Below are 19,000 nucleotides of genomic sequence, written 5' to 3' on the forward strand. Positions count from 1 at the left end.
ATGGGTTCTGAGGGATGATGGATGAAGTTGCCAAGCCACTATCTGTCATATCTGAAAGGTCATGACAGTCTGGTGAAGTTCCCACAGATGGGAAGAGGGGAAACATAACTCCATTTTCAAGAAGGGAAAAAAAGAAGATCGAAGGAACTACAGGCCAATCAGTCTCAACTCTGTGTCTGGCAAGATCATGGAGCAGATCCTCCTGAAGACCCTGCTAAGGCACATGGAAAATAAAGATGAGGTGATTGGTAGTAACCAACATGGTTTCACCAAGAGTAAATCATGTCTGACAACTGTGATGAACTTTCATGATAGACTCACAGCACCAGTGGATAAAGGAAGTGTTTGACACTGTCCCACACGACATCCTGGTCAATGAGCTGGAGAAAAAATGGATTTGATGGACGGACCACTTGCTGAATAAGGACTTGACTGAATAGTAGCACTAAGAGTTGCAGCCAGTGGCTCAGTGTTCTTAAAGGTGTCTTAAATTCATCATAATTTCTTGAGACAAAAGAAACTTCCTTTCTTTTTTGTCCACTTTTCTCAGTGGACACTGGTGATGAGCATTCCTCAGGGGTCAGTGTTGGGACTGGTGTTATTTGTAGGTGACAAGGACAGTGGGATTGAGCGCACCCTCAGCAAGTTTGCAGACAACACCAAGATGAGTGGTGCAGTTGACACGCTAGAAGAAAGGGATGCCATCCAGAGGTACATGGACAGGCTTGAGAAGTGGGCCCATGCCAACATCATGAAGTTCAACAAGGTGAAATGCAAGGTCCTGCATCTGGGTTGGCGCAATCCCAAACACAGATACAGATTGGGCAGAAATTGGCTTGAGAGCAGCCCCAAGGAGAAGGGTTTGGGAATGTGGACTGATGAAAGACTCAACGTGAGGTGGCAATGTGCACTTGCAGCCCAGAAGGCCAACCGTATCCTAGATTGCAACAAGAGAAGTGTTACCAGCAGATTAGGGGAGATGATTCTGCCCCTCTACTCATGAGACCCCATCTGGAGTACTGTGTCCAGTTCTGGGGTCCCCAGCACAAGAATGACATGGAGTTTTTGGAGCAAGTCCAGAGAAGGGCCATGAAGATAATCAGAGAGCTGGAGCACCTCCCCTGTGAGGACAGGATGAGAGAGCTGGGGCTCTTCAGCCTTAGAACAAAAGGCTCTGAGGAGACAGGAAAGCTGGGGAGGGACTTTTTAGAAGGTCATGTAGTGATAGGCTGAGGGGAAATGTTTTTAAACGGAAGAGGGTAGATTTAGACTAGATTTTAGGAAGAAATTCTTTACTGCGAGGGTAGTGAGAAACTGGAACAGGTTGCCCAGTGAGGTTGTGGATGCCCCCTCCTTGGAAGCAATCAAGGCCAGACTGGATGGGGCTTTGAGCAACCTGGTCTAGACGGAGATGTCCCTGCCTTTTGGAAGGGGTTAGAACTAGATGATCTCAACGGTCCTTTGCAACCCTAATTATTCTATGATTCTAAGAATGTATGATTTAAGTCTTGGAAAATGCAGTAAGGGAGAAAATCATCCATTTTCCATGTCCAAGTTTAGTGGGGCAAAAAGTTGCTGGCTTAAATTGTAGAAAACAAGTTACATTTTGAAAAAATCTTTCCAAGAAAGAAAAGATGGTAAGAAGAGGGAGGCAATGGGACTGGAAATCTTTGAGAATTACATAGGAAAACAAATGACAATTAACGTACATAAAGCTGCACTATGTGGAGCAATGGCTGGCCTGGGCTGCCTTCAGAGTCCCTTCTTGCCCCAGTTTCACCTACAGTTTTGTGAAGATTCAGGGGCTGGAATACATGTGCAGCTGTGAGGAGCAAATGAGATGCTCCTTTAAGATCAAGGACAAAGTTTTATTAGCTTTGACGATGATGCATGATTTTATGCCATTTTCCCTGGGAGATCGTATAAAATACAACCACATAACTACGAGTACATCTTAAAAGCTACCCATTGGGATTACTGTGATGTATTTTACAGGCTTAAACTAAAAGCTATGCAAAGAGACTGCTGACACTGCTGTCTAGTGACCCAGCCTAAAGGGAACAGGCCCAAGACTGTGCCAGCTTATCAGGGAAAAGGAACCTTTTTAAAAGTAGAACATCTTAGCTGGACAAAGTGTATTTTCTAAGTTCCTACCCAAACCTTCATCACTTTTGATACAGTTTATAGATTTTGCTTTCATTGCAAGCTGAGCATACATCACCTATTAAGTGATAGATTTTGTGGCTGGCTGTGACTGTGGTTTTAGCTTTTCTGCAGGCAGTGTTCTTAAGTGTTTGCTAGCTCACTTGTTTTCCCAAATGCTGAAGAATATAGGTGATATGCTTGCTCTGTCACACTGGAAAGTATAAGAAATCACTTGTGAATGAAGATCAAGAGAGAATGTGTCTGTTACTGCACAGAAGTGCCTGGAGAAAGCTTGCATTTAAACTGAAGGGCTTGAGAACAGCAAAAGGAGAACAGCGGTCTTGCATGACATTGCTTTACTATTTTCTTTTTGTGAGTTATTTTCTTGTCCAACATGGATAACAACTGCACAAAGGCTCTCATCAGACAAACTTTTCCAGAGGATCATCCCTAGAAATGATCCATATTGATTGTAACTGGTGGATGAGTTGGGCAGTTCACCTGCAACCACCACCAGTTCAGCTGTTGCTGTGTTGCCTTCACAGTGCAATGCAGTATTCACTGCTACTGGAAGTGGCACTCTCTCATTTTTAAAAGTCTGCCTATAGGATTCGGATGGGGAAGCAACCTCTGCAGCATGAAATGGAGCTGGCCACAGTTTTCTGTTTGTGAATCTAAGCAGCATGGCTTATCGTCAAAACATGGAGCCCATGTCCAAATTGCCTATTGGAAATATCCTTGGCAACGGTTATCTTCTGAGATGTACTTGAGTGTAGTCTGGGCAGTACTGCTTGGCAAGGGCCAATACCATGCAAGGGATGATTCTAACAGCTCTGCAGAACGGATGATTGCTGGCCAGTGCCAGACTCTGAGCCTTGACCCCATTTTACTTATGGATGTGGCCTAAGAGAAGATCTGATAATAAAATGATGTTATGTACAGCAGGCCTGGTTAAAGCCATGTGGGAACTATTTTCAAGGAACTAAATTGCTGCTTGTGGAGGACAACATATGTTGTTTTCAAAAGATAAACGCTTTGTGAATTAGACAGTGACACCAGGGATGGCACATAGTGGGGCATCACTTCACTGTTCACTTTTGGTGAAGAGAAATATTGGAAGCAAGTCGAACATTTAGAAAATAAGTAAGCCAAATCACATCTCTGACTGAACTCATGGTGTGGCTGCACAAATCCCTACACCTATAGAGGGCAGGCACCTGATCTGCATGACTGGTTCAAGTCTGGGACCTCACCTTCCAGTGGAAATGCACATTTAGGTGAGTTTAAGGCAGTCATGAAGGTGAAGTCTCAAAAAAGTTCAGTGCTGTTATTTCACTCAAGATCTAGTTATCTTGGCTACAGAAGAGAATAGCCACATATATGGTAACATACATTCATTTTTTTTTTAATATCTAAGCACGAAAACCATGCGATTGGCATGATAAATGAAAGTAGCCTTATATTTAAATACATGCGTAACTAATAACACTTCATGTGGAAATTATGTTAATAATTATATTTTATATACAACTATAAAATGAAAAATAGAAATATCATAATCAGTGCTCTAACATCCATTTATGCCCTGTCTTGTTTTCGAACTGAATTTTTGGAATGTCCTTTTAAAGCATCAAGGATTGCTGGGGCCTTCTATTTGTTGGTAGAGGGCTTGGTAAGCTCATGCATCTATTTTATTAAAATAATTGATCAAATAAAAAATGGAATGTGGCACTATGAGAGATATTAGCCAGCTAATTAATAAGGAAAAAGCTTCAATCCTTTGCTCCCAAGGTGTAATTGGCATGCTAGATTTTTGCACTGCAGATTTGCCTATGCTTTCTGGCTTAAGCAGGCAAAGTAACAGAAATTATTACAAGTATCATATATGTGCTTTCAATTCTTTTGCCTGTGTGCATTTCTCACCAATATTGGGAGACTGCTTTGCTATGTCACAGACCTGCTACCTTTTATCCTGCTTTTAAATCAACATGTGCTCTAAATCCAGTTTGGCCAGTAGACTTTTATTGCCTGCCAGGGCATGCAGTTATATCCTGAAAGACGAACAAAATACAGCACAGTTATTTTAAATAACAATAAAGAAAAAATGGTTGGCTTTGGTTTTGGATTTCTGCCAGATCTTCTAGTGCCTTCGTCTCCTTCTTCTTGCAAGATGGTAAAACATGGCATGTGGAAGGAAGAAAAGTATTTGTCAAAGCAATACAAAAAACTGTTAATAATGCACCTCAGGAGAGTTGAAATAGAAGTAACTGGATATTTATCATTGTAAATGAAGCCTACTGCAGAATTCAACATTGGTAATTTCCTTATAAAGTTGAATAAATATTATAGCGCTTAGACCCGAATATGTAATAGTTCATGAAAGTACAGAGAAGAAAGAAGGTCTCTAGTCAAAAATTCTTCTGGTGTGTCACAAGGTGAATCAAAAGAAATTCATTTTTTTAATATTCAACTTGAAAAGGTCTTCATGAAATTCAAGCTATACTGATAAATTCATGGTGCCAGCAGGTCTATCACCATAGCTCAAATATTCCACAGTGTCATAGTTATAACAGGATATTTAAGTTTTCTTAATGTCTGTATATAAACAAACAAACAAAAAACACAAAAGAAAACACACAAAAAAGCCACCACAGCACAATTGCCAGTTGTGCAGATAGCTTATGGAGCAAAGGTATGCAGTGAGCAGCAGTGGGTCAGGGCTGTATAGAGGACCCAGGCCCATCTGCACAGGAAGATGATCCTATCTCTGAAGTATTAACAATCTGCGGATTTTGATGTACAGTCCATCAAATGGATGCAGACCTAACAAATAACGTAATTCCTTTAAGTCACAGATGAGACAAAGTTTCATCCAGCAAGATATTTTGTCACTTTTCTGGCTGAACATAAAAGCTCTTTGGATTTCATTTTCAGGACTGGTGAACCTGGCACTTTTCGTGAGCACACTGATCTGATGAGAAGTACAGAGCTGAGATGCCCTGTAACTTATTAGCATCATCTTGAGATGATAGAAATATTATATGACACAGGCTGACAAGAGATACCAAATAGAAAACTGTGCTTCTGACACTGCATTTTCCTTGTAGATTTGCAACTTGTACACGGTTTATGATCACGTACTGCTGAGAAATTTCTTGGTATTATTGATGTATTGGAAGGTAAGGGCAAAATGCTATTGTTTATTTTCACTGTTTTTCTGTAGTTAGTAAGTAGCGCCATTAGTTTTATTCCAGAAGAAAGTAAAGGGCCTTATTCACTGCTTTCACTTGGTTATAAAACTGATAAACAATAAATCAACTGTTACTGTTGTAGCATGTTAGAACTTGCACCATGTGCCAGTGTTTCTATATTTGTGGCGTTATGAAAAGAGTTGATTGATACTGGCTGAGGCATGAGTTTGAGTACTGATCAACACAACTGGCAGTGGTCTTAGCAAACCAAGACCCTGCTTGTTGCTGAGACTTTCGTAAACAGTGCAGGAGGGGAGACTTCTGAACTTTGCTCTGAAAGAGGGTAAGTTGTTCAGAGCACGTTCATGAAGCCCTTCTAATCAAAACTAGGATGTGAGTAGTGAATTTAATTAGAAACAGAGAACATCCCAGCATTTTGCTTCAAGAGAATAGTCAGGTCCCTCAGGAAGAAATCTGCTCATGTCCTCTGAAGCTACTGAGCAACCTCAGTGGGAAGAGAATCCAAGTACGGCAGACCAGATAGTCATTGGGCAGGTAGAGTGAACATCAAGTAGAGTCTGTAGTGAGGAACATGGAGGACCCAGCTACCTCCCATAGAAGACAGAAAAAAGCATTCTTAGGACCACACATTCCTGATAAATGGTGATGCAGTTAATTTATTGAAACCAGAACTTGCAGTGGGTTGGGAAACAGTATGCTCAAATGTTCAGTGTTTATATTGTGTTGGATTTTGTTGCTTTGCGTTTTCTTGACTTAAAAATATATGTTTTATAGCTTTTGTTATATAAAACCTAGTAGTTCTCAGATGAATTAACCCTATTAGTGAGAAGAAAGGGTATGTGCATTTAAAAGCCTTCTGATCTCCTTTGGAATCTAAATCCAAGGGACAGGCTTAAGCTTAGTCATCTCACTGCTGTGACTGATTTGGGCTCTTGTCATACAGATGTATTGAACACAGACAGAAGCTGACATCATGAAAAACAAAGGGCAGTGGACAAAGTGAGAAAAATCCCTGAAAGGTCAAGAAATTGAGACCAAGTGATGTACACAAATGAAGCAGGGAGTGCAGAAGGGCTACTGTGGAGGGAAGAAAAGATAAGTGCATACAGCAAAGCAATAAGGCAGTAAAAGTAATCTTTGTGGTAGCATCCTAAATTTCTCTGAAGTGGGAAAAAATTGTATTCATGAAGACCAGTGAAAAATGGTGGGCCAGACCAGAAATAGTGAGCTTAAATTGCATCTTAGTTTGATAGCAGGATGCCTTCCTATTGGTCAGGAGAGTGAAGCACTGACAAAAGATTGCCTGTGGAGGTTATGAGGTCACAGTCGCCCAGAACAGATTAGGGAAACATTCTCCAGGAATAAAAAGATGTATTTGATCCTGATTAAGGATGGGGTAGAGCAGGACAGACTACCTGACCTCCTGCGGCTCTCTGATTTTGTGATTGCAGCACAGGAGGATAAGAGCTTGGATGGAAAGATGGGGCTGGGTGGTTAGATAAGAAAAGGTGAATTTTTTCTCCAGTATGAAATCTTAGTTATATAACTAACATATCAGTGATGCTGAGACTGTAGTATCCCTTCTGAGCTCCAGCAAGGATGAAACCGTGAGAGTGCTAGGATGGGAAATGCCCATCCCAAAATCCCCAGCTGGGGAGTTTCTAGATTTGAATAGGAGAAGAATCTGAACTGTAATCATCAATCAGGCATGCAGGAGAAGACAGCAAGATACAGGAACAGTAAGTGAGAAATAGAGAAATTCCAGGGTTTTAAGCTGGCAGAGAGAATAGGAAAAAGATAAAGAGGAGTAGTCAAGGTGTTGGTGGGGGAGAATATCACAAACTGGGGAGGTGAGCACAGTGGTATGAAAGGGAGAGACTATAGGGAAGTGAAAGTGACCAAATCCTCTGTTCTTCATAGGAAAAAAAGAAGAAAAAGGGTAGAGTAAGAAAGAAGGATATATTCTCAGCAACGCCATTTTTAAAGGCTTCTTCTTGTAGTATCAGTCTTCACTGAGACTGCTTGGACAGAGCTCTTACTGAAAAAAGTACGTTATAATCTGACCCATGAAATGTTAACAGACTGCTCAGAAAGGCAGCTACAAAAATTATTTTTATCAGAAGGTAGAAAGTGTTGTTCTGTGTTTCAAGTGATACAGGCTCCTGTAAAATCAGATCTAAAGCAGTTGTTTATGATATAGGCTACAATCACCAAATCTGGTATTGGACTGAAGTTCTTATACTAATAAGCCTGTTCCTGTTGGAAAGACACTCAGTTTGCTTCTCTAGAAGCCCGTGTAGTTGAAGAAATCACGTGATAATATGCATTCATGAGGATCTGCCCTGCAGATCTGTCATGGGGCAGTTAAATGGACATATTTAAACCAGCCATGTGCAAGCTCAGCATTTAATCTTTGCTACAGTTCTGCTGGAATTATCTCCAGATGCATTTTTTTTTTCTTTTTCCTAGGAGTTCTAGTGAGAAGAAATTTCTACCTGTTCTCATCACACTGTGCGCAATTTAATGCATACACTTGTAGGAGAAACTTTTCAGAGTCTTTGTTCAAATACAAAGACTAAATGAATTTGCAGGATGCAAACAGGTGCCTGCTGACTGCATTGGCCCTGTGGCATGCTCTGCATAGTTGGAATCCTTCATGCAGCACTGCTGGAGTAAAGGAGCTCTGTGTGAGCACAAGGTTGCTTGAAGGACAAGGTCCTAATTCTGAGACAGCTAAAGCAGGCTTTTAAATTCTTTCTGGCACACTAAGCAGATTGTGCAGGGTAGGGAAGGCTATGTGGGCTGTTGTTTTTGTTCTTTTAAATGAAGATTTTGAACTCCATAATTCTCTGAGAAAACTGTTTATCATTGCATAGGATGGGCTTGGAATTATTATTATTATTATATGTTTATCATTGCATAGGATATGGAGGTTGGAATAGACCTCTAAGGTCATCTAGTCCAACAATCCACCTACCACCAATGCGTCCCCATGTACCACCTCTACACATTTCTTGTACATCTCCAGGGACAGTGACTCAAACCATGCACGTGCAAAATCCTTTTTTTGTCCATGCTTGGAAAAATTCCATGGCTTTTCTACCTCTGCAAGCCTGGCTGTAGGTAACACAAAAAGGACAAAATGAACGTTTCCCCTTCTTTAGTTTCCCAAGATATTCTTCAGAGATGCATACGTTTTGCAAGGAACTCTCCACTTCTGTTTATACACAGCAGTGAAACGGGAATTACTGTAAGAATCTTTCTCCTGGGTAATTTGTCCTTAGCCTTTTGTTAGGTTGTTAGGCAAAGCATGTTGTTTTGCACTGTCTAGATAATTGTTGATGTTGGAAGCATGGGAAATGAGATGTACTGAAAACCTGAAGGAACTCCTATGAAATGTTTAGTTCTCCTATACATACTTCAAAGAAAGAAAATACATGCTAAGTAGATCTGGCCTATGGAGTGGAATCAAATGGAGAATCATTAGGCATCTCTGGCAAAAACTTGCTGAGTTCCTAACTGTATGGAGAGTCTATACCATTGCTGTTACAGTTCCAGTGGTAACCTCACACTGTGCAGCCTGGGGCACATCAGTAGCATGCTGACTGTGTTTGTGTTCCTGAATTACTAGTGGCAGAAAGTGACCTTGAAAGTGGAACCCCAACTACTTTCTCACTCTTTGACTTTGTTTTGGAGGTTGCTTCTTCTGACTATCACCAAAGCAAAGATTGCGTTCTGTGACACAATCTCAAAAACATGAGACATGACATACATATTCTAGGTGCCGTGCTGCAATACATTAGTCTGGTGGACTGCTACATACCCTCGTAGCTGTCATTTGAGACACTTCTAATAGGAAAAGCGAATTAAAGTTTCATTCCATCTTATTGTCAAAGGGACACCACAGACACGTGAGACAGGCAGCCAAATGCCATGCAATGGGGACATGGCCAGTAGGGGTAGGTTTTAGTTCAGTCCTATTGAAGGTGCTACTTTTTTTAGAAACAAACTGCACCTTGTCTGGAACAATCTTTCCTTGACAGTACAGACACAGCTTCTAGCTTGGGCACGACACTCTCCTACCTAATTCAGATGCCTTTTACACAGGAATTGTCTCAGGTCTACCTTACAAGGATGATGAACAGAGAAATTCAAGCCTGTGGCTATCCTTATGTTCAAGTCAACTTTGCTACGCTGTCTATTATGACTTTGTTCCTTAATACTTCCTGTTATGAGGTTGTGGTTTTAATTGTTAAGTTCACCAAATTGTTCAGGATGAAGTCTTTCCGTCCAGTATCCTAAAAGTTTCAGCCACTGTGGTTGCATTATGCTGCTCATTTTCCAAAAGTCTGGTGGTGGAAAAGATTGTTTGTATCTGCTTTGAAAAAGAGAAGTTGTAGGGAAATGGAGTAGGAAGAGTTTTATTTAACTTGCAGTGAAAGAATCATGCTTTAAGAGGGAATGATATAAAGGAAAAATTTCTGGCTGCAAATCAAATTTTTGATCACTAGAGGAAACAAATTCAGAAACCGAATGCAGACAGGGTCAAAATGTAATTGTTTTGTTTTTAGAAATAATAATTTATGTAAAGAATTACAGTATAAATTATGTTTATGCAGTGAACTGTTATATGATTACTTACAATAGGAGACGTGATTAGACGGCTCAGAATGCCCCTTCTTAGTATTTGTATTTTCCATTATTTCTTTGCTTTGTTTTATATTATTAAAATTGTATCTTTGTAGCCTTTGTAGCCATACAACTTCATCCATCCCGGGTCAGGATGGACCAGACTTTGTGAGCAACCTGATCTAGTTGTAGATGACCTTCAAAGGTCCCTTCCAACTGAAAATATTCTATGCTTCTATAATTCTGTGATTCTTAAATAGTTCAGATATTCTAGCAAAGTAATCACTCCCCAAGAAATAAGGTTTTCTTATTTTACTCTCAAAAGTACATTTAACTGGAAAATTCTTTTCATTGCCCCTTTTTGGTAATTTCTGTTTCAACAAGGAAAAACAACATAGAATCCTGGTTTAGCTCTACATTTTCATACAGTTTGAAATCAAACTGCAACTTTGCATTCCATTGTATAAGCATCACCAAATACTGTGTTTTCCTTGCAACTTGCATTTTTAAAGGGAATTAACTTGCAGGGCCGCAGCTTGAGAAACAGACTTGTAGCAAAATCATGATATATTCTGTTTAATGAAGTTCAAGGAGCTCAGAATCACAGATCTAAATGGCACTGAATAAAAAGAGAAACATTAACAAGTGTTTCAGTCAATTCAGTGTCTTACATGTATGCAAATGAAAGAAAGATAGAAGGGCAAACCCTCTTTCCCCACCTCTTCTAGAACAGTACTGTATAGTTATACAGCTCTAGAGTGGCAATCTTTTTAGCTGATCACCCCCTTTTTGAAACCAATTTTGTTTCACCGTTAGGAATATTAATTGAAGGAGATCAAAGAGGTCTTTAAAGGTCAACTAAATGGTGTTTTGCTTTGCTTGCCCTCTCGCATGGCCTTAGGCTTATGGGACTTGAGCAAGGCCCACGTCACCCTGAGCTCCATAGCACTGATGCACCAGTCCTGCTGTATGCTGCACCTTTCTGCATTCAAAAGTTGATGCTGATACTGCCACTTCAAAGGCTCCATTTCGCTTCAGGGGATTCTATCTTTAAAGCACTCAACATCAGTGGGAGGATTTTCACGTCATGTCACATCCTACTTTTGAAGTTTCTTGTTAATAGGGGTCGCCTTTGAAGACTTGCCGCTCCTGAGAAGTTCTTCTCCCAGTACTTCTTGTCGCTGGGACGTCTCTCACAAGATCTTTTTCATATCCCTCCAGAGGATTTTCTGCTTTAGGAACGTCCCTCAAGAGCTCTCTACTGCTTAGGTCTAGGCCCTAGAGGAGTTCATATCCTTTAACAAGGCCCTGACTGTGGGCCAGATCATGCAACCTCTAACCAGCATTGAGCTCACTGTAACTAACTCACCTGATTAAGATGGGTGTGATCTGGACAAAGCTTTATTTTAAGAGCAGATTTTGTCCTTCTCTGATTACACAAGTCAAGATAAAATTCTTAACTATTGCAAAAAATGAGGATTCATTGCTTGCTACAGTTAGCATTTTAATTAGAAATGGTCAATTCTGTTTCTGTGATATTAGAACCTGTGTTTAAATCCTGAACCTTTTTGGAAGAAAATCACTTTTTGGTTTCTTTCCTCTCAATGTTGCACTTTCTTTCCTAGACTGGAAAATACCTTACCAGGCCTTACTGGAAACATAAATAAATAAATAGATAGATAAGTAAATAAACATTTGAAAGCCTCTTCTGATGAGATTTGCAAACTCAACTGGTCCACATAAGAAGCCAAACTACACAGCACTTGTATGAAATAAGTTTCTCAGCTGTTTACTTTATCCATGTGACCTAGTCGATATGAACACTGTCAGATGAATCATTTCAGGATGCTGGTGTGTGATTTTAGAGCCTATTCTAGTTCCTAAATACTTTTAATTTTACTGGATAAACTTCAAGCAAGTCTTTTTAAAAAAGATGAAATCAAATTTTTTTTCCTGAAAGTTTGGGATACAGAAGCAAAAGGCAAACAAGGATTTTATAATATTTTAATATGTATGTGTATTGCATAATTTGATAACAATAGCAGTATTCTTCTAATTGCTTTTGATTTAGGAATGTGCTTTTAGCATTCTTTATAGTTAGATGTCTTTCTTGTTGCATGTATCTTTGTTTCCTTAATGGAGGACCTTAATACAGTACCTTGACTAAGATCTGAATCAATGATGGACGTTTCATGAGTGCAAAGGATCTAGAAAGAGAACTTAGAGAAGCAGGGAAGAAAGGCAGAGTTGGCTGAAATGTGTTTTGAAGTACCCAAGAGGAGAAAGAGAATGAGGGCAAAGCAGTAACTTGAATTATTGAAAGTAAAGGTGTGTGGTATTGCTTCAGATAAAGGGCTTAGAGGTAGTAACTGAGAAAAACTTTTTGGCAAGGGAGAAACAAACATATCCCCCCGAACTGGAAACAAACAAACAAAAACCACCAAAAAGAGCAGAATAAAACCAAACCAAGAAAGACAACATGCAAGTAGAAAAGCTTAAAAAAATGGAGCCAAGAAGGCTGAGACAAACAGTGGACTTCTGAAGGAGGCTGAAAATTTGATGTGAAATTTCTTTTTAAAAACAAAATCACTCTAAAATCCTGCATTGTTGGCATGTCATGAAGTGAATTATGTGTAATAATTGATAATATGAAATTAACAGTATACTCTGTTACACAGATTTTCATACATTCAAGTTTTTGATAGAGAAATCATGCTGTTACTACTACCTGTAATGGCATGTCAAGAAAGTCTTTATTTTATAATTTTTACTTAAGGTAAAAAAGATCTGTAGAGAGCTCTTCAAGGTTTAACGGTGATTTTTTGAAAAGTAATAGGATGGTTTGAACAAGAAGTAGTGAGATGTTTCACCTGGTAGTACAGTGGCACCGGCTGTATCACTCTGTAAAAAGTGCTCCTGGCAAAGAAGGATACTAAGAATCAAAACTCAATTAATTTATTTAAAAATTGAATAAAAGCAATATAAGACAGTTTGAATACCATTTTATGTTGTGTTTTGAAACAGGTGCTTGGTTAAATAAAGTACTTGTTTTCATAAAACTTCCTTTTTTTTTTTTTCTGGAGAATCATTTCATTAAAAGATTCCAGCAATGTGCAGTCATGGCAGTTTCCCAAGGCTAAAAAAAGCCTTTAGTTTATTCATAATATGGCTGCTAATCTGACCAGCGCTCATGCTGTCTCATCCTCTGACAGTCAAGTTTATGATGAAGTATGATTCTCCATTTTAATCGGGTTTGTTTAATATCTCCCACTTAAATTCTCAAATGCAATCTTCCAGCTCTGCCTTCAAAGACACTGTTTTCATCAGTAATGTCAACTGTTAACTAAAAATCAATAAAATTCTTTGCTTGTCGCACTCTTTCTGAAATCAAGACTCTTTCAATCACAAATTACTCACATACGCATTGTATGCAATAAATGAAGTTTTCCTCTTATAATGAGAGATTATCGTGATAAATATCAAACATGACTTTGAATGAAATGCAGAGCCATATGAGGCACACTTAGCAGGCAATACCATCTTGAATAATGTCAGAATCATTTCAGGATCTAGGAAAGAGAAGATAATTTGGAGCAGAAATAGCTATTTAAAAATAAAACTCACCAAACCATAAACAAACAAACAAACAAATAAATAAAGCCACATCCAAGAACGGTTCCTCACAATGTTATCTAAAGAAATAAAATTCACTTGCTTTAAGCATCTATTAACCATAGTACAAAATATGGCCCAATTTACATAACTATTTAGCAGAATGTAAAATTTGGGTGATGTAAAGTGATTGCTAATTAGGCAGCTCATCTCAGTGGCAGTAGGCTTTACTGTTCTCCCTGATTTATTTTTTTTTGCAAGTAATCAGTATTTCCATACAAGATTTGGGATGGCAGGAACTAGCTGGCACTTCACAAAATCACAGAATGACAGAATGACAGAATGACAGCATGACAGAATCACAGAATGGCCAGGGTTGGAAGGGACCTCAAGGATCATGAATCTCCAACCCCCCTGCCACATGCAGGGCCACCAACCTCCACATTCAATACTAGACCAGGCTGCCCAGGGCCCCATCCAACCTGGCCTTGAACACCTCCAGGGACGGGGCATCCACAACCTCTCTGGGCAGCCTGTTCCAGCACCTCACCACTCTCTCTGTAAAGAACTTCCCCCTGACATCCAACCTAAATCTCCCCTCCCTCAATTTAAAACCATTTCCCCTTGTCCTGCGGTTATCTACCCTTTCAAAGAGTTGATTCCCCTCCTGTTTGTAGGCTCCCTTTAGGTACTGAAAGGCAGCAGTGAGGTCACTCCGCAGCCTTCTTTTCTCCATGCTGAACAAGCCCAGCTCCCTCAGCCTGTCTTCATAGGGGAGGTGCTCCAGCCCCCTGATCATCTTCATAGTTCTCCTCTGGACTCTATCCAACAGCTCCCTGTATTTCTTGTACTGGGGGCTGCAGACCTGGACTCAGTACTCCAGATGGGGCCTCACAAGAGCAGAGTAGAGGGGGACAGTCACCTACCTGTCCCTGCTGGCCACTCCTCTTTTGATGGAGCCCAGGACACCATTTGCCTTCTGAGCCACAAGGGCACACTGCTGGCTCATGTTAAGCTTTTCATCCATCAGGACCTCTGCAGGGCTGCTCTCAAGGACTGCTCCTTGCAGTCTGTATGGATGCCTGGGATTCCTCCGGCCCAAGTGCAAAACTCTGCACTTTGTCGTGTTGAACCTCATCAGGTTCGCTTGTCGAGGTCCCTCTGAATGGCATCCCTTCTTTCTACCACTTCTCCCCTTGTTTCTCATCTCTGTCAGGCCGTTATTAATATGAATCGTAGAGGGCATGGTTCATGTGTGCCAGCTCCTACAGATGAGGCTGAGAAGATCTTAGGAGTTACAGGCTGCATTTATTTGAAGTGGTGTGCTCCCATGAAGATTTATGACTGTGCTACTAGAGGAAAACTTACCCATCTCCTCAGTGCCCAAGGAGGTGTGTGAATTTCTAAGATATTGACTAGACTTGGACATAATAGTGATAGTGGATAATAATTTGGATAGTGACAGGAGAAGAGGGAATGGTCTTAAACCAAGACATAGGAGGTTTAGGTTAGATATTAGGAGGAAGTTTTTCACACAGAGGGTGGTGAGGCACTGGAACAGGTTGCCCAAGGAGGCTGTGGATGCCCCATCCCTGGAGGCATTCAAGGCCAGGCTGGATGTGGCTCTGGGCAGCCTGGTCTGCTGGTTGGCGACCCTGCACATAGCAGGGGGGGTAAAACTAGATGATCATTGTGGTCCTTTTCAATCCAGGCCATTCTGTGACTCTATGATTCTATGATTCTATGATAAGACTGGAACACAGTGTTGCTTGCTCTCTTGCAGCTTCCTTAGGTTGCATTTACCTTTGCTTCATTCAAACAGTGTTATAAAACATCCCACAGCATTATCACTGCTGTGATGTGTTACAGCCACTTGGCACCTCCTGGTTTCGGCGGAGAAAACATCCTAATCCTTGCATTTCATAAGGACCAACCACACTATGGCACAGTCTGGTACTACTGGGAATTCTCTGCACAGGTAAATTGGTAAAAAAGCTATTTTGCATAGATATTATTTTTTGTTACTTTTGTTACCTTTCTCCCCCCCTTGATTTGGGCTTTGCATCTTCAAAAACGTTTTAGGTCACATGCTAACGTTTTCATTTTAATTTCTTTGAAGATAACACAATTAGTGTATCGAGCTACCTAAGGGGTGATTAGGAGCAAATAATGGCTCTCAGTTATCGTTTCTCGCTCAGGCAAACAATGCTGCATTGTTTACAGTTCATTGTTGTTTTGAAGGTTATCTCAGTGATCACAAAGGCAAAAGATTGTTCTCTTTTGTTTTGAAGTGAAAAGCTGAGATTTTGGACTACAGACAAAATGGCAGAAAACCATTACTTTTTAGCAGAAAATGTAACACACTGCCAAATTGCTTTAGGTTTACACAAATCACTTGCTGTCTAGCACCACAAGAATAAATGACAGTGCAGGGACTGGATCTTGAATTTTTCATGCCAATTTCTGGCTAACTTTTTTAGACTGATTTCTTAAATTATCCTTAGCTTTGGTTATAGTTTTACAGTCATCATTTGGAAACTACTGTAAAGACAGTAAACACACATTACAAATTCTTCAAAGAGAAAGAACGTTAATATTTATCTTAAAAACTAATCATTGGGAAGTTTTTATATTAGAGGAAAAAAAATGAAACAATTTCTCTTCACTAATAGCAGAGTAATATTACTGTTTTAGAGAAGGAATATTGCAAACACCATAAATCAGTTTATCTTAAATCTCTGCATTCTGTATATGATCCAGTCTCTAATATGTGGAGATGAGTTTTGCTTTAAAAGACACTGTCCAACCAAAAGTTGCTCTCTGTCAAGATCAGTAGGAGATCTTTGAATTACTGATAATTTAGAATTTAACGTTGATTATAAGTGTGTCAGCAACTGAAGTTCTGTCCCCAGTGTTTGAGTCAAGCCCAGAGTATATTCCATTCTTGGGCAAGTGTACTGACACAAGCAAAATGTCATCAATCAACTATTTACTTAAGGTAAAGTCTTTCGTATAGTCTTTTTGTTATACCCATTCAAAGAAATGTCATGAAGAGTATAAAGCATGGATTCTTGTGCTTAAGAGTGGAGAATAATCTTAAGGACCCCCTAAATCAAAATTCTGTAGAGATATGTGATGCATTTTCATCACATTGTTTCTGAATCACAGACTCTCATGATGGCTGAGGTTGACAGGGACGTCTGAATCCATCCGGTCCCTCCCTGCTCCATCCAGTAGTGACACCCAGAGCAGAGTGCCCAGGCCCATATCCATGCACCATTTTGAGATCCCCCAAGAGGACTTCACAACATCTCTGGACAACCTGTGCCAATGCTCAGTCAGATATTCACTTACATTTCAGTTGCCTTTGTTCTTTCAGCAGTGTGACAGCTGCTTCCAAACACCGGGGGTAAACGATGCAGATGTGAATGGTATACAGAGACATATTCTCATCATGGTGCACCAAGCAACTGATAAGGGAAATGTGAAGGAAAGCTTACAAAAATGAATGCAGATGTTTGTTCACAATGGGAACAGGTCTGATTTCTGCCAGAATTCTCTTTGCTGCTTTTTTGTTACCCACACCTGTCTTATTCTCTTCACAAGGCAAAGAAAACAAAACCTATGTCCTGATGAAAATTATAGCCTCACAACAGCAAGATAATAAAAGTATAAAAAGATGGGATAAATAGATAGAGCATGCCAGGTCACTGAGGTGACACAAAGTTAGTGCCATGATCATGGTATTGTGAATTGTTTATCTTTAGTCACACTGTGATTCAGTGAAAGGTCTCTAAATAAACAGTAGGACAAAATTGTTTTTGCCCTGTCCCCTTCATTTCCTTTCTTGCTGTTGTGAGAATAAACCATGTGATCTGAGTGTATTTCTGATAACTATAATTAACATCTCAAGCTTTTCTGTAGAAAGAATAAACAGAATTAAACAATATATTTTTGAAAGGGAAGTGTCATGCAGCCAACAAAAAAATCCTTGCAGCTGATTGTAACGAAAGTTACTGTCCCGCTATCATGCAGCACTTAAGGGATCTTCCTTAGGGATGAATGATAAAAATCCCTGCCCAAAGATCACAGTGTAGATATGTATTAACTGGTAAGATGTAAGCAGGATGAGCACTGAGTGCCTGCAGCAAGACAGTGCATGATGGGTATTGATGAACAAAGAGAGAAACCATCACAGATCTGCTCATGAATGTGGACATGGTGAGGAGGTTTCACTGTCTCAAAGAGCTGAGATGCCCCTTTTAAAAGCTAGGAGCATCTCACATGGTGACTTCCAGGTGACACTAATAATGTTTGTTTTGTTATGTGGTGCACCTATGGCATTGCAGGCAGTGTCTCTGCTTGTTGCTGCAGTGTGGAGCTTCAGGTAGTGTGCTTGGTTCTGTAGTTATTCCTTCACACTCCATTTCTGGTTAATAAATGAAGCACAGGGTTGTTTTTGTGGTGTGTTGAGTAGATGTGTGCCTCCTTGCAGTAGCCATGGAAGCAGTTGGGAAGCATACCTCTCTGCTGGTGTATGAGTAAATGATGAAGCTGTTATAACAGTGCCTATCAGAAAGGAGAGAATAAACTGTATCTGAGGGCCATGTAAGAAAGAGTTTACACACATCATTCTCATCTCATGTGTCTTTGTGGCTTCCCATAGTCACCAGCTTGGACTGCCACACCAGTATCATTCATATTTCCCATCATTTCCTTTCTGCCATTTCTCTTTCACTCCATCTCTCCATCTACTTATGATTTCCAAGCAGTTTTCACGAGGACGCTTTTTGATACCCCAGATCATCTCCACTGTCCTTCTTCGCATTGTTGAAGGCCACGTGCTGTATCCAGACGTGTAACACCAGGCTGTTGTTCAAGGAGCCAGTGCTTCCCTGTGCCTTTCTGCACGTTTCCTGTGCCTCTGACTGCTGCAGGGCATAATGAATCGATGGTTTAAAAAATCCTGTCCTCAGTGACTTTAAGACCTCTTTCCTGCATATATGAAACTAAGGAGGTTTTAACAATGGAGAAACTAATGCCACAATAATTTATTAAAAGCAGTACAACACTGAGTCACCAGTAAAAGCATGCAAATAAGCTGAACACTTGCTTCCTCAGAATCTGCACCCCAGAGCTTTTTGCCATTTCCCCACAGAACATCTGAGCACATGCTTGTTTCTGGGAGGGCTTTTTCCCCCTTAGCTTTCTTTGCCCCTGGTGAGCAGCTTGCTCCTGCTGGCTGAAGGAGCTCTTGGGTGACTCATGTCTCTTTTGTCCATGCTGATGCCTTTGCTCCTCTGCTGGTCATGTCCTATAGCTGTCACCCAGCCTCCTGCTGAAATATCTCTCTGTAGGTAAATGAGGGTGGCAAAGGCAAGGCGAGGGAGAAGCACTTTAGT

Source organism: Lagopus leucura, unplaced genomic scaffold, assembly GCF_019238085.1.
Source record: "Lagopus leucura isolate 7727_CA_CO unplaced genomic scaffold, USGS_WTPT01 Super-Scaffold_100002, whole genome shotgun sequence".
Lineage (NCBI taxonomy): Eukaryota > Metazoa > Chordata > Aves > Galliformes > Phasianidae > Lagopus > Lagopus leucura.